Source organism: Cibotium barometz, chromosome 38 (genome assembly GCF_041138505.1).
Source record: "Cibotium barometz isolate CiBa-2024 chromosome 38, ASM4113850v1, whole genome shotgun sequence".
Lineage (NCBI taxonomy): Eukaryota > Viridiplantae > Streptophyta > Polypodiopsida > Cyatheales > Cibotiaceae > Cibotium > Cibotium barometz.
In genome coordinates this window covers 45,454,328-45,459,856 of record NC_141083.1, presented here as the reverse complement: position 1 = coordinate 45,459,856, position 5,529 = coordinate 45,454,328, and positions in this window count along the sequence as shown.

Genomic DNA, 5,529 nt, shown 5'->3' with positions numbered 1-5,529 from the left:
CCACTTTAAAAACACCCACTTTCACACATACCAAAAGCAGGCCACCTATACGTGCTTTCACCCCTTTACAACTAGTTGAGCTTCCACATATGCCGCATGAGTTATGTGCTGGTTATGTGACATTATCCCCCCTCAAGAATGGTTTTCATTTGTGAAAACAAACCGAGAAAAAGATTTGGTAAACGTTCTTAGTTGGTTCTATGTTGAGGCTTCCTTTGGCCTATCCTTCCACTTAAGAAGTTATCGATTACATAGCATACCTCGTGTTCCAATCTTTGAACCCAATAATCATCCTTGGTTCATGTGGAAGTGATTGTGACTCCAAGAACTTAACCAAAACTTAGGATGAACAACATTGTTCTGATGGATCATAGTTTTTTGCATTGCTATGAAAATTTGGATACACTAGAGAGCTCACCAACAACTCAAGTTTATAGGCTACGTACCATCTATAGCTCTATGACTATAGAAGATCTAGGCTAGAATCCATACATCAAAATAAATGTTTCAAATTACTTAGAGAAAATTTCATATATGGCAAAAACTCCTTCCAATTGGGTTGCATGTTTGCTAACATATGCACGAAGCATATCCTCTAGCACTTAGTTGACTCTCTCTACCTAACCATTAAGCTATGGATGGTTAGCCATACTCAAAGTAGTTTCCAACTTTTTAAAGAATTCCCTTCAAAAAGACTATCGAACTTCCTATCTCTATGAGACACTATATTTGCGGGCAGGCTATAGAGTTTGTAGAGATATTCAATAAAGAGCCTAGCAAGCTCGGATGTTTTCACATCCTTTTAAGTTAGAACAAACTTGTCCATCTTAGTCAGCCTATTCATTTTTCCTTTCAAGAAGAGTTTTTGTTCGTAAAAATTCTCTTAGAAACGACATTAGCACAACCAATTTGTGCAACTATTACAAGTCTAACAATTTGTACTGTATTGTGTGGTAAAATGTTCACAATAGAGAAAGCGCATAGTCTTTAAGGAAAGCTGCACTTTTCCCTCTCAAAAAACTTCGTATCATTACTCAAGAACAATTTTGAGTCATCTTTTCTTCGCAGAATAATTCACACATCTTACAATAATGAAGATGATGTCCACGTAGATAGCATCTATGTAATTTATAGTGTGTACGCACTACTAGAAATCAAGAGTAACGTGCAAGCAATGAGAGTCGTACAACCCCCCAAGCCCACGAGTAGATATATATCTATCTACATGTTTACATTGGCAACCACTCTGGGTGCCTGGCACAGCCGTGTGGCTCCACAACCACCCATATCTCTATGGACATATATCCGGTCATTCCTTAGGTACATCAGTTTCTACTGGCAGTTCATCCATGAGTTTGCCCGAATTGTTGCACCATTGTATAAGCTTACCAAAGTTGATTCAAAGTTCCAAGGGGAGGAATCTTTTCAGAAACTCAGGGTAATGGCAATTCACAGCTTGATATTGAAGCATACCCAGTGGGATATCATATTCCACATACATGTAGGTGCTTTTGTGGTGTGGATAGCTAGGAGCAATTTAGCCCAACCAAAAGGGACAGTAGATTTCTTGGTCTATTTTTCAAGCTCTTTGCATCAGAGAAGGCTTACACCACAATGGAGCCAAAAGCTCTGAGCATGGTGTTCAGCGTATAGAAGTCCAAGCACTATATATTGGGGAATTTCTTCCACTTTTATGATGACCATCAGGCCCTAATACACTTAATCAAGGTCAATCATAAACCCTAGAAAATGCATTTTAGAGCTGATTACATTTCAACGTCAGAGGAATCACCAGTTTTGCTACTCCAATTCCATCATTTCCCAGATGCTCAATGGTTTTAGATTAGTATTGAGGAGTCAAAATGACAATAAGTTTTATCTTATTTGATGTTTGCTACTTTCCTAGAGGGAATTGACATAAACAAAATGATTTCCATAGTTCTAAAGTCTTAGGAATACCATAATTGACCCAGAATCATATCAAATAGGAGCAAATATGGTTTCACTAGTGTGTCTCTAAGGAAGACCGGTTGGTATTGATTAGTGAAGCACATGTAGAGTCGCATGCAAGGAATGGTCACATGTAGAGTCACATGCAAGGAATGGTCTCTCTCTAGTGTCCCACAATGCCCAAAGATTCAAAAATTATGTGCTTGGTGTGTGACCAATGTCAGAGGACGAGACAACCAATGCCAAGCGATGGCTCTTAATCCAAATGGCTCTTAATACACTTGTAGTCCTCAAACCCTTCATGAAGTGGGGACTAGATTTTATGAGCCCCTTCAAAAAGCTAACACTAAGAAGAAATAAATATGTCGTGGTAGCAACTCATTATGCCACAAAATGGGTAGAGGCCAAGGGATTACCCGACAATACTACTCGGAGTGCTACCTTGTTCTTATATGAGAGTGTCATTATTCGATTTGGATGCCCAATGGAAATTGTGTATGAGAAATCGGCTTTGTTGCCTGCTCTTTTGTGCACCCAAGACCTCTGCTGAGTCTGCAGGTCAAAAACTCTCAGCACAAGTCACAGTTAGGTCTGCCTTAGAATTTCCTTTTCTACCATTGGGATAGGCGTCCACTCAACCAAATTGGCTTCTTTGTATTCTACCGGATGTTTTGGAAGTGGGCTTTGTGTCTTTTCCGCATCTAGATCTCCGGTGCCCCACTTCCAGACATCGGCATTGGTTGGTGGTTGCATCCTTGGTGGGAGCATCTTCCTTCCCTCTGAAGTCTAAGAGAGCTTCTCTTGAGATTTTCCTTGTATTCTTCTACCTGTGTCTCTGTCCTTGTCTCTGTCTTCCATTGCCTCTCTCAAAGTCTCTACATACTCCTGGGAGGGTGTGGCATCCTACAATTCCTAGTGTAGTTCGTTATTTCTTTGTGCTAGCTTTTTAGCCTCCTACTCCCAGCAGTGAGCTGCCTTCCAAGCAGTGAGAACCAGGTTCTGATCCTCATCTACTGCTTGCTTGTCTTTTCCAGAAGTACTTGGGTGGGGAGACCCCTGGCCTATAGGCTGCTGGCTGTTGTCGTCGTCGCCGTCACGCCGTCGCCGTCGTCATTGTTGTTGTTGCTGTTGTTGTTGCTGTTGTTGCTGCTTCTTGTTTGTGTCATCATCTTTCTCTAGGTCGTGGATGAGCTGTTGAGCCTTATAAGCCATTTGTTCCTGAATTCTCCATCTACTTCAAAATTTTGCCTTCCTTTTCCCTAGCAACCCTAACTGCATCATCAAATGACTTGGGATTCTTCAACTCAACCCTGACCTTCAAATGGGGTAGCAAACCATCAATAAACAAGCTCTTTTTCAAAAACATAGGAGGAACTTCCTGCTTCAATTTCGTACACCACTTACCCCACAAACATGTAAATACCTTCACAAAATCATCCAGTGATTGCCCATGGACCTGCTTCAAGATACTCAACTCCTGCCAAAGCACACTAGGCTCCTCCACTTGCTGAAAATGCTCCAAAAGGCCTTCTTTCAACCTGTCTAAGGTCAAAACACCATGTGGCTCACATGCCGCATCCTGTGCTTCAAAATCTTAAAGCCAGCTTCGGGCATCTCCCTTCAAAAAAATCTTTACTAACCTCAGAACCTGCTCTTCATCTGTCACATGATTGCTAATGCATGCCAACTCCATTTGCTCCAAAAAGTCACACACATCTTCACCCTTCCTGCCATGAAATTCTGGATAAGACCACATCATGAAAACCTGTAAACAATCCCTGGCACCAGAAAGATGTGAGGTGAAAACAAGAAAAAGAGACCATGCCTCTATAGCCCTTCCCCTCCCAACTTTGGAAACACTAACACAACGGGGGCACAACCAGCCACACCGGCTAGAACACTTCTCTCACGGTTCACCACACCACCCACACCAGAAAGACAGCACAAAACAGGGGCACCATAGACAAGGAAACGCCCAGCAATTAATTATATTCCCAGTCACAACACTTCATACAAGCTTCTCTCGACACAGAAGCCTTACTCACACAAACTTACAAACACTCAGGCCTGGATTTACTGCCAAGGGAATTCCACCACGGCCTCACAACCTCAGGAATTGCAACCTTGCGTCTGACGACCAAGCCCTTTCAACCACAAACACCTCAACACTTCTCTGCACTGCCCGGTGTCGTAGGCGAGCCCCACCTGTCTCCAGCCCATGCAAACCAGGGACCCTGCTCCCTCTTCTCTTTGCACTCCTTTGCACCTGCAGCAACTGTGCCAACCACACCAGAAAGAACCCGGCCACTCTCTCTCTTCAGAGGGCGCCCCACCAGCAACCCTCAACTCCTTTATAGCCCATCACTTCTGTGTGTGTCGCCAGCAGCAGCTACTCCAACACCTCTCTCTTCACAAGTCACCAGACACCTGGCTCTGTACAGCTTCCACGTCAAGCTTGTCTCACATCCAATCCCTGCTCTTCGCTTATCCACACCTCTGTCTCCTAGGCGACCTCCTCTGCAGTCGCCAGCTAGTCTACGATCAGCCCTGCATGCTCACGTGCCAGCCAAACCACCGCCATCGTTGAAGCACGCCCCCTCTTTACACTCCTTTTGCCCAGTTAGCCCACAGCCACAAAAGCCGCCAGCAGCACCACAACCACACTCTGGTAGCAAAAAGCAACCTGCATAGGCCACCTTTGCCTCATCTTGCACCAGTCAGCTGCGCTACCCACTTCACAGGCATCCAACTGCGTAGAGTCTCACCAGCCGTCGATAGCTATCGCCTGTAGTCGGCACCTCTACGCCAGCTCTACCAGGTTCTCTCGCTCTACACACTGGTCCAGCCTCTCTGTCGCCTTGTGTCTGCGGCTGCGCCAACCACCAGCTAGAACCCAGGGGCCTTCTCCTCTCGCCGCGCCAGCAGTTGCAGCTACTAATCCCAAGGCGGCGACTCCACTCGTTTGTCTCTGCAGAATGACCAGAGCCCCCTTCACCTACGAGGCGGCAACTTTTAACCTTACGACCCCGACTCCACCTCCACGATTCGCCAACCTTCTGGACTATGTGCTGGCAAGGTGTTGGCAGTTAAAATAAACCTCCACGTGGTCATTGCTTTGTTGGCCACATTAATATCATTTTTTTATTTTTTCTTAAGCCTGGAAAATGGCCACCATCACCTTCCTTTTCACACCATGTTCAAGATTCGAGGCAACCTTGGCCCCTTCAACTTTTAATTGCTCCCATGCTTCCACACACTCTCTCAAATGCTTCCATGCTTCCATGCTTCCACACACTCTCTCAAATGCAATCTTCCAGTGCCCAGTTTCTTGGGACGTGCGCACAAATAGGCTACCGAACATCTGATATCACCTACAGTAGATCACACTCCAGACAAACCTGCACAAGCCCAAAACAAAACCATCCACCCTGTACACCCGCCAAGGCATTCCAGGACAAAGCCTTACACATGCCATGCATCCCATATGTACACAAGCCCAAAACATCTTTCAGATTTTCGCCTGACAGAGTGACTAAACTTTGCACGAGTGAGGGTTGGGTCCACAAACTTTGCGTGTGA